Source organism: Dipodomys merriami, unplaced genomic scaffold (genome assembly GCF_024711535.1).
Source record: "Dipodomys merriami isolate MVZ:Mamm:240054 unplaced genomic scaffold, mDipMer1.0.p SCAF_47, whole genome shotgun sequence".
In the NCBI taxonomy this organism is placed as follows: domain Eukaryota; kingdom Metazoa; phylum Chordata; class Mammalia; order Rodentia; family Heteromyidae; genus Dipodomys; species Dipodomys merriami.
The window spans coordinates 1443260-1455439 of record NW_027206035.1 but is presented as its reverse complement, the minus strand read 5'-3'; positions in this window follow the sequence as shown (position 1 = coordinate 1455439).

Below are 12180 nucleotides of genomic sequence, written 5' to 3'. Positions count from 1 at the left end.
TTATTGGGAATACTCCCATAGTGTAAGCCAATATCCCAAGAAAGACCAGCAAGTTGAAAGAAACTTAGCACGGCAAAGTTTAGTTCTGTTGAAGGGCATGTTATTGGCAGGAAGCCAATGAAGCAACCGTTCTGAGTAGGAAGTCTGAGTAGGAAGAAGGTTTTACCCCTAATGAGTTACTACTTCTGGTATTTATCAGAAGTTGTGTTCACAATCTTGCTCAATTGGCTCTTTTGAAGCTCAGCTGGCTAGTTTGAAAGGGGATCAGTTTCAGAGCAATCAATGAAACCAGGACAACAAATGCCAGAAATTGTTAGAAAATTCTTACTATGCTTGTGCTCTATGAATTAAACTATGCCTATGAGTTGAACCATGTCCCTAGAACGATTTTACTTACAGGATATACTTTAGTTAAAATAGCTTTTTGTAAGATTATGGCTACGTGTAGTCAATGCTTTCCTTCAAGCAATCACTTTCACAAAAAAATATTCTATCTCCTACACAGTCCCTTCCCAGACAGAATTTATTATCAGCAGCTTCCTCTTAGGAATGGAGGCTTATGAGCTTCCAGTTGAAAACACCTTATTCACATATTGCTTTGGCTCCCTTAGGCAAACTCACCTCAGCAAGTGGTTATGAAACCAACCGCTGTGTGTGGCTGCTTTATTATAAAGAACCTATCTGGTACTTCTGCTCCTAATGCTAATAGAAAGAGGAAAGCCTGCTCTCTCTGGAGGCACGTAGCTATGGATTTAAGCACACATATTGAACCCTGAGCACAGGACACAGATTAGACTGCAGTATTTTCAGAGCCATAGATGAATCAGCCAGATCCCAGATGCTTGGCTGAGCATAGGGCACACTTCTGGTGCCACATTTCTGAAGTAAAGCAGTTCTAAGCTGCCAAGACATTATGGTAGGAAGAGGCCTGAGGGAGAATTCTTGGTGGGAAGGAGAAGGGGAAAGTTTGGATTTAGGTTTTAGAAAATGCAAGCCACTTTCTGAATTGCTTGAGGCATCGAGCAGATCAACATGTTTACTAGCCCTCTAGATGCAGAGTATGAGTACACTTCCCACAGTTTACACTCAATCCTTCCTGTCTGGCAGCCTTCAATTCCCTCTTGCAGGAGTTAAGCAGTTTTTAAGAAAGCAAAAGTCAGTGAACGTGATCTAGCTAGTGAAGGAAGCATATCCTTTGGCTGTAGAATAGATCGATTTCTATCTCAGAACAAGAGGAAGAGAAGAAACTGGTAATGACATTTTGATGAACAAATGAAAGAAAAAATTATAAAAGGAGTGATATTGATCAAGTTGCATTGTATTTATTTTCTGACTTGTTGAATGATGACCCTTGCTACAACTACTTAAAGGAATATATATATATATATATGTATATATATATATATATATATATATATATATATGCAATACTATGTATTTTTTGTGAGTGCATCTCAATCCACAGTGTAAGTATCTTAAAGATAGGAGAAATCCAATGATCATAAAAATGCAACTAGTAATGGTTTAGTCTCTTATCTGTTGAAAGCCCAGAGGAAGACAGTATAGGCATGAAGATTCCAAGAAGATGGAGGCATACCCCAGCATTAGGATATAGCCCTCACTGTCTTGGCCCAAAGTGACCCCTAAATTGCCAGTAATCACTTCCAAGTTCCAGGAAGTGAGATGAACTAACAGAAAGAAGGAAATCAAGAAATACAGAACATGTGAGGACTAGCCTTAAAGCAATATCCTAGATGTTATCAGGTAACATTTTTATCTGTATTATCTAAATATTATCACTATTGGGAAATGTTATCACTATTTTACTTACCCTAGACTTCAGTTAAATCTATTGATTCAGAAAGAAGGGTGGATATTATGGTAAGCACCTGAGATGTTTTGCTATGTATATCAAGGGCTCTAGAACTCGTGTGTAATGTTTTACTATTTTGTATGAGGAATAGTTGATGCATTTTATCTGCAACTAGAAACTGCTTTCAAGCATAAGAAAAAGAAGAAACATATTTCATATGCTACATATGCTCTTATATATTGAAAATGCGTATGAAAACATCCAAATTAAGGCACATTGACAATCTATTTTGAACTAACGGGGTGATTTCCCTGAGCATACTCTCATTACATTAAAGAAAATCTGCACTCAATGGAGGGAAGCCAGAAGGAGGAACACAATGAGTGGAACTCAGAACAACACGCAACAAGAGGCCCATCAGCTCCACTGGTCATAGAAGGAAAAGAACTAAGCAATCCAAAGACAGTTATTGGAAGGGAGGAATAAGAGGGAAACCGGGAATAATCTACACTATACAAAAGGCAAGAAATGTAAACATCACCTGATATGGAAGAAATACTTGGTATTGTCAAAGCTCATAGAATTCACAAACTTTATAGACCATGAAAATGATAATTTTCCTTGTATGGTTAAAATATTTTTGTGACTTTTACTAAGTATCATGATTCCACAATGCTGTGAATTATGTGAGTATTATGTAATCACCTATCTCAATTTTTTCTAAAAGTGGGAGAAGGGTTGGGTTGAGAGGGATGGGTGATTATGTTGTCAGATACATCGTATTCATATACAGTTGTGCAGAATGGGAACTTGTTTGTACAACTACTTAAAGATAATACTAATAAAAACATGTTTAATAAACAACCTCACAGGGGCTAGGAAGGTGGCTCAGTGGTAGAGTGCTTGTCTTGCATGCATGAGGCCCTCGGTTTGATTCCCCAGCACCACAGAAGCAAAAAGAAAAAAAGCCAGAAGTAGTGCTGTGGCTCAAGTTGTAGAGCACTAGCCTTGAGCTGAAATGCTGAGGGAAAATGCCCAGGCCCAGAGTTCAGGACCCACGACTGAAGCCCCCCCCCGCCCAAAGAAAACCCTCACATACTTAAATGAGATATAGTTTTGAACACAGGTTTATAGAATGCTGACAATTTAAATTGTTTCTCAGCCTGTTGTTGTTTTTTTCCTTTTTTTCAATAATTGTGTTCAAATGCAAACAACTTAAAATGTAAATGTATTATCTTTTTTAAATTCTGTATTAGCTTTACCTAGTTAAATAAGTGTATTTCATTTTGATATATCTACATAGGCATACAATGTCCGTTGATTATACTTACCTCTTCATCATTCTCCTTCTCCTCTCCCAGGTTTGTTTTTTATTATTTTAATCATTTTAAGAATATAGCATAGTTGTAGTAAGTACATTTACAATATTGTATACGATCAGTGTTCACACTTTTCATCCTCCAAAATTCAAATTGTATATTCAGTAAAACAATTTTCCACTCTCCTCTGCTTCAAGATATGCATCAAGTACGATTTTGCTTCCTGTCTCTATCAATTTGACTGTTCTAAATAACTGATGTAAGTAGAATCATGTAATATTAGATCTTTTTATGACTGGCTTATTTCACTTAGCACAGTGTCCCAAAGATTCATGCATAATATAGCAGTTGTCAAAACATAATTCTATTTAAAGTTGAAATAATATACTTCTGTGGGTATAAACCACATTTGCCTTAGCTATTCATTAGTTGATGGCCACTTGGATTGCCTCCAGGTTTTGAGTATTGTACAAAATGAATATGAGAGTACAAGGATCTCTTCCAGACCTTGCTTTTAGATCTTTAGAGTATATACCCAGAAATGGAGTAATTGGATCATATCAAAATTCTCTTTTCTTCTTTTTTTATTTTCTGTCATGGGGCTTTAACTCAGGTCAGGGCCACTGTCCCTGAACTTTTCCTCAAGACTAGTGTTTTACCACTTTAAACCACAGATCCACTTCCAGTTTTCTCCCCAGGCTGGCTTTGAACCACTATCCTTTTATTTCAGCCCCTGTCCTGAGTGGTTAGGATGACAAGTATGAATAATCCTGTTATAAATTGTTTGAAGAGATGCTCTACTTTTCCTATAGAGGGGTTCTAATTTTACCACACTTTTGTCAACATTGTTATTTTATTTTATTGTAGTTATCCTGCCTAATTCATATGAAGCGGTAGTTTTCTTCATTATGTTGACTAACACTTTCTGGTGATTAGTGATATTAAACACCTTCGTGGGCTGGTTAACACTTTGACTTTCTACCATTCTGTGTTGTTTAATGGACACTGTTGATTGCATCCTTTGTTGCCTCCCGATTTGTGTTTTCCCACAATGAATGACCCTACTCTGATGTCAGTTTCCAGTATGTCTTCTGGTCCTGTATCTACAAACCATCATATTGATTTGTACCCCTGTTATTGTAACAGTGAACTAAAGATACAAAGTTATGCTCTGGTCACCTATCTACTTCCACTTTTGGATCTCTCTCCCTCAGCTTTTAGTAATGGCCTTGGGGCATATCCAAAACTTACTAGGTCCTTAAAACCTGTAGAAACTTAAAGCCCCTATATTTAGTTATTTCTAATGGAAATACGTGACATCCAATTTCCCTTTTTTTCCTTTTTGTACGTTTTTGATTGTAAAAATAGTGTACAGGTGTTACAGTTACATGAGTAAGGTACTGAGTACATTACCTATCGAGCACTGTTGCCTCTTCCAGGCAAATAAGATGAAAATTGAGAGCTTTTTAATATAAAAGCACACCAAAACTCTAGATATATATTTTTATTCATATGAGTATTTAGAATTGTGTGAAGCTAGAGATATAACCTACTTGCAAGTTAATAATGAACTTGTCACATTTTCGTGTATGCTAGAAGATTTATGATACTCTTGGGTTAGAGGCAAAAAGGAGTTAATTTGTATGAAAATTGTGAAAGCCAGTGAGATATGTGTGGGTATGTGTGTGTATTTATATATTTGAAGTGAATCTCCCTCAGTGCCACGGAGTGAAGTAAAGATGGCCATGTGAAACCTATACAAACAATAGGTTCTGACTTTGAGCAACTTCAATCTATATAATAAGACACAGACATACCTGAACTTTACGCTGGAGGATGACAATAGCTTAGAAATAGCTTATGAAAATATTCTTGCAAATATACTATAGAATATAGAGCAGCTAGTGTTCACTTGAAGGTATGCAAATACTTGAGACTGCCATGAAATTATTCTTTTTCTTTTGTTTCTTGAAGGTTCCTAGCTACCAAGACAGATACATATTTCTCCTAATAAGTACATAGCTCTCCTTAAAAATGAGGCTTGACAATTTGTCGAGAATACTTATTCTTTTTCTAGCTCTAAGCCTTAAGAAGAAATAGAGATTTCAATCCTATCTAGAGTACAATTCAACAAAAGAAATAGATGGAGTTCAAATTTTACACATCTAGAAGTTTTTCTTTTAAAGACATTTCTTAATGCAGGTGTGGAAGAAATTAAGGAAAAAATAGGTCCATGAATATATTTTAAGAAGATAGTTTATGTACTTTAACAGTACTAAAGGATTACATTTCTGTTTTTTAGTGTGTAAATATCTATAGTATGTGCAAAGAACCAAAGTTCATTCCAGGGCTTATCATGGAATAGAATGTAGCAAATTTTGTATATATTATTTGTATATTTATAGAATTCACCTGTCTCACTTCTCTCCCATTTTCATAAACAGAGCACCTCTTTGACATAATGAAAAACAAACATTATATTTCTACCTACTACAGGATTCTACACACTTTGCTGTCTGCTAAATATAGAAAAGACTCCTGCACAATCCTCATTTTCAAGGAACAATTTTCAGAAACCCAAGTAGCTTATGTATATCTCATACCCCTTTCTTCCCAGCTGTCAAACTAGGTGAGTGATGACTGAATTCTATAAGACATAAAAGCTCAGATAATTCAGAGGCATGCAGTTAGTGTCCAATAGAATCTTCTTCACTTGGATATATATTATCACCATCTTTGTGAGAACTTCAGCTTCCTTATTTGAAAACTGCACTGTCCAGTTAACAGAGTAGATGAATCTCATTATTTAAAATTTCATTTAACTGAAATTGGAAGGATTAATTTCTCAGACACTATTAACGTTTGAGATTCTGTAGCCACATATAGCCAGTGGCTAGTCTGTTAGAAAACGCATATATAGAATATTTCTGTTATCAAAGATGTTTCTGTTAAAACTGTTTTAGAGTGTGTTTCTGCTTGTTAAGAAATAGTCCATCTTCCTAAACTACATATGCTCCATAGCTGGTACTCAGACTGAAGATCAGACCACAAATTCTAGAAACCCATCAAGTTAAGATATAGATATAAATTGTTCTACATAGGCACATTTATTTGTGAGGAGGAAGAGGATCAAACAGTCAACGTCAGCATAATCAACTCTCTCAACTCTAGGAATGAATAGATGAAAAATTTAGCAATTCTTTGCAGCATTGCTTCTGTGATTGGAATTGGCTGTGGTATTCTCAATGGTGATTTTGTTGGAAAGTATAAATGTGTTAATTATCACATTAGCTTACAGAAGAATTAGGATCTGTGCTTGTAAATGTCATTTGGTATTTACACATGACATTTTAATTTTGCCTGGTATCAGTACACCACAAATATCTTTATATGGTTTCTGAGGTGTTATTTTTTTTTACATTTTTTATTGTGAAAATACCGTACAGAGGTTTTACAATTACTTGAGCAAGGTAATGAGCTCATTTCTTATCAAGCACTGTTGCCTCCTCCTTTGTTTCCCCTTATGATCCCTTCTCATCTCCCCCTTCCCCAGCCCCATGTCTCCCCTTGCGCCAAAGTTGTAAAGGCCGTTTTTTGACATAACGTCTTGTACATCTCACTGTTGCAATGAATCCACTTGTAACCCTAATAAACAATTTTTCCATTCCCCTCCACATACTATACCAACATCAATTACAGTGAAAACAGGTGTTGTACCAGGGGAGAGGACATAAAAAGCAACAAAGGAATCATCTTAATTATGTTAGAAACAATAACAAGAAAGAAAAAGCATTTGAGTACTTATCTGGGGTTCATTTCACCTAATATCAACTTATCTGACCGTTTCTGCTTGTCTGAGACATGTACTAGTTATTGTAAATAAGGGAAACCATGGGACCTATGTTTCTTTGGGCCTGGCTTACTTTACTTAATATAATTTTTTCCAAGTCTTTCTATTTCCTAACAAATGGGACAATGTCATTCAATCAACTCCAAATTTATCAAAGACCTCGGAGTCAAAGCAGACACCCTGAAAACATTACAGGACGGAATAGGAGATACCCTTGGTCTGAGTTGTTTTTTTAATTAATTTTTATTCTTCTTACAGCAGGCATTTAAGAAATGAGTGGAAAACTTAAGACTTTCTTGTGTTTTATAGTCCCATTATTACTCAGTAAGCTTAATAAAGAAAGAGAATCCATAAACTATGTGAACAAATTGTATCTCCAACCACCCTTTTGTTAATTACTGGAGCTAAGAGAACTGGCTCCCCAGAATCTGAACTTCAGAATTCAAGAATGAGATGGGAATAAGACAAGGAAAGAGAGACATAGTAATTCACACTGGAGTTGCTTTGCTGTCACAATGAACACCTGTTCTCAGACAATCTTTTTGATTCCCACATTTAGCTTTTATTTGTGCTTTTTTATTAGCATGACAAATATAACTGACTTTCCCAGATTTAGAGTTGGAAATTTGTGGGACACATTCCTTTATTATGTAATCTTTCATAAAATTGTGTATCATTACTTTGGCTTTTGGTGCCTTTTCCATCCTTGTTGCAAGTATGTATTTCTAAAAATGGAGACTTTGGTTCATCATCATGATTAAATTATGAGGATTTGAGAGATTGTGTGATTTGTTATAGAAGTAAGGTATTATGAGTAGGACCCTTTGGTCCATGTTTACATTTCTTCGTGGAATTTTTATTGGGGTCCTTACTCATGGACTCATGTGTAAGTAATTCTTCCAATATTCCAGTATAATCCAGTAGAGTGGGACAATGAATTGGAAATTTAAAACATGCCTATAATTCTTTGAAAATATACTTTTAAATGTAATATCATAAATAAAAGCTTTGTTTTGTTTTTTTGTAATTTTAATATTATAGTCAAGGTTATGTACAGATTGGTTACACTTACATAAGTAAAGCAGTTATAACATTTCTTGTGTAACTTGTTACACCCTCCCTCATTTTCTTCTTCTTTCCCTGGCTCTCTCAATCCCACCGCCCAAGTTGTACAGATCATTTCCAACATATTGTCACTTTTGATTTCCATTAAGTAAATTTTTGTGCTGTTCCCAAATTGTGCCTACAATTTGGGTTTATATATCTGTTTGATTATTCATTTGTTTATTGCCAAAACTGGAGTTTGAATTCAGAGCCTGCACATTGTTCTCTGTGTTTTTTCCACCTCAGTGCTAGCCACAGTTCCACTTCTGGCATTTTGGTAGTTGAATGGACTTTCTCTGGGAGCTGCCTTTGAACCATGATCCTCAAATCTCACCCTTGTGAGTAGGTAGGATTACAGGTGTGAGCCTACTTTATACTTTGACTTTTCATCTCGTTGTATCATGCATATATTTCCTACCCAATAACATCCTTAGAAATTTCATACTGTTCTAAGAGCATCACTTATAATGATTACATGGGAGTCCAATGTTTATAAATTCCATAATTAATTGAACTGTTTTTATTACTGAAAATCTTTGCTGCCTCCAAAATATTATATGTATCATCAAAGTTCTATTGGATTTTTCACTCTAGTATTCATTTTTTATAGAAAAGTATCTGCTCGTTAGAAAGAACCAAATACAAACTTTCTTCTTACATAATGATCCATCTTAACTTGGCTCATCTAAAACAGTAAGTTACTCCTCCCTGTGAATTTATTCTTTTTCCCAGCATGTAGTTCCAATTTTGTAAGTTTTACCCAACTTACCCACTATTAACTTTGTCTGAAATGACTCTTGCTATCATTCAGTTTTTGTAAAAACCTTTTCCATGGTATTTCTTCAATAGGAAGCCATATTTAAATAATAGCAACTTATTGTCTTCATTTCCACGGGTATCTGCATTTCAGTCTGGAACAGGATTTTATTTTAATGGAAGAATCAGAGCATCATTTGGAAGGTAGAGATTACACTTATGAACAGAATTTGATCTTTCATTGCTTATTTCTGTTTTGGAATTTGAAGGCTAAAGATTACCAACTCATATATCCTCTGTTGTCACTGTATTTGATTCCGGTTCCCTGCATCTTGTATGTACAGTTTTCTAATTTGGGGAGGGGAAGATAACAAAATGCTGAAACAAGGATAGTGGTTGACCAATTGTAACAGTGAGATGTACAATACACTATGATGAAACTGAACTTCACAACTTCAGGATACGGAGAAGGAAGAGTTAGGGAAGTAAGGAGAAAGAGGAATGTAGGAGGAAAACAAAAGATGGAGTAACAATGCTCAACGGGAAATGTACTCATTACCTTACTCATGTAACTGTAACCCCTCTATACAATATTTTACAATAAAAATATTTTAAAAGATTACCAGCTCATACTCCCACAGTTTACTTGCTTCATATGGCTGGAAAGGGGAAACCAAAAAGACAGCAACTTTCAATATATATTGTCTATTTTTGTAATACCAAGATGCCAAATGCAGTGCCACGTGCACAGGAACCCAGAGTACAGTCATTAAGCTTTAGAATTCTGAGTTGTTCGCTTTGGCTAGAAATCTCTTAATTTTATTATACACAATATGCAGAAATGTCCTGAAAATTATTCATGCAGAAAAACCTTTCCTACAAAATTAGGAAAATTTGACCAAGTCAAAAAGAGTAAAATAACACAAGAAGAATTCTATTCCTGTTTATATAAAAGCTGGGATTCAACATGGGTCTACTAATAGTCTGAAGAAGACAAACAATTATTTAAGTGAGTTGTTATTATAAATGTAATGATATATGAACTCTGCCTGGGGAGTTGAAAAAAATCCTTCCTGCACAGTGTCTTGATACATAGGAATGGAGAAAACAAATATTCTGTAAAATGATGAAAAACTTAGGAAGTTCAGTATTCTCCAAATATTATGACCAAGGAATGTAAGGTATCAGGAACAAGGTGAGTTTGAGAGTGAAATTGGAGAGATGGAAATGGCCATATAGCTTGGTGTTATGGCAATTTCTTAATATGCACAGGGCCCTGGGTTCAATCCCCAGCAATAAAAATGAAGGAAGGAAGAGACCAAGAAAGATTTGTGAGGTAGGCCTAGCATCATCATAGAAGTTTTATTCTCTTCTCTTTTTTTATTTTTTGGTTGGTCATGAGGTTGAGCTCTGGGTTTTGGGGCTTTCCATGTGCTCTTCAGCTCAAGGCTAGGGCTCTACGACTTCAGCCACAATGCCACTTCCGTTTTATAATGGTTTATTGGAGATAAGAAACTCATGAACTTTCCTGCTTGGGCTGGCTTTGAATGATGATCCTCAGATCTCAGCCTCCTGACAAGCTAGGATTACATGCTTGAGCCACTGGTGCCTGTCTACAAGTTTTATTCTCTAGCCCAGGATTTCATACTGTTAATTACACATTATTACTGCATGGGAGATTTTAAAAGTACCGTTGCCCAATTCTCAGGTGTTTTATCTGAGTGGGAACAGACGTATCAACTTAAGCTGATATGACATGGTGGCACCAGTAAAGCACCCAGGATAAAGATATCATGGTAGCATATAAGAGTGTAGAACTTGAAAAAATTTCTGTGAGCAGAAAAATAAGTGCACATAGTATGTTAGCCTATGTATGATTATAGATCAGTCTGAGTTTAAATGAACCAATATACCAGTTTTGCAACCTCTTTTTAAACCTCAGTTTCCTGTTTTGGACATGGAAGCCCATGAGACTAGTGCAAGAGTGTTCATAAAGTGTTTTCTGGCTATGCATTTTAAAATTTATTATAACTACCATTAGTTGATTTGTTGATATAGTGTAAATTTGCACTAGGTGCTGATGAGCAAAGCGGAAGATGATGAAGTGTCCTGTCTTAGGTCTCTTGGGTACTTGATGTCATTCCTTACACTCCAAAATTTGTGAAGTCAGAATTGGACAAAAGGGTACTTTTAAACGTTTCTCTATGGAGATTTAGCCTTTTTCAATATCAGAAGGACTCTGGAAAGATGGAAAAATGAAATAGAGAAACTGGCGCTGGGAAGGTGTCTCAGTAGTAGAGTGCTTGCCTTGCAAGCATGAGGCCCTGGGTTCAATTCCTCAGCACCACATAATTAGAAAAAGCCGGATTTGGGGCCTAGGCTTAAGTGATAGAGCGTTGGTCTACAACTGAAGAACTGGGGAACAGTGCCCTGGCCCAGATTTGAGGCCGCACAACCAAAAGAAAGAAAGAAAGAAAGAAAGAAAGAAAGAAAGAAAGAAAGAAAGAAAGAAAGAAAGAAAGAAAGAAAGAAAGAAAAAAGAAACCACAACAGTCCTTTTCAGCTGGCTTACTGTCAGTCCTTTTGACGTATGATGACAAATTACCAGACACTGAATTGCTTATAAACAACAAATTTATTTCTCCAATCTGGAGCCTGTAGGTCCAAGATTACAATGCCAGCATAGTCAGGATTTTTTATTTCTGAGTGAGGCCCTGTTTTAAAGTTCAGGAGTGAAATCTAATTGGTTTTGTTTATTTAAATCCAATTCATGACGTTTTGCTTGCATGACTTAATTAGCATCCATGTACACACAAAGGCCCACTTCTATAACATTACATTTGAGATAGAATTTCGATATGTGAAACTGGATGAAGGGAGTAAATAAATGTATTGTACATATACATTCTTTTCTTTTCCTATAAGATTGTGGATCTAAGAACAGTAAGATCCAGACATTGAATGATCTCAAAGCTGAATCTTAGCCATTCTATGATTCTGGAATTTTATATTGATCTGGATTATTTAATTCTCTGCCTTCACTACAAGTTTATTTGGAGAATACATATGATAATTACACTAAGTGAGAAGTTTAGGGAATTATTTCATATTGTTCACTTTTAATTTTTTGGTAAATACTTGGATTCAAATTCAGACCCTGGCATTTGCCAAGCAGGCACCATACCACTTGATTCATGCCACATCCAGAAATTTTTGCTTCGATTATTTTTGAGATAGAACCTTGCATTTGTTTATTCCTAGGATAACTGGATAGTGAACTTCCTAGTTGTATGTCCAACATAGGTAGGATGACAGCCACACATTGGCACAACCAGCTT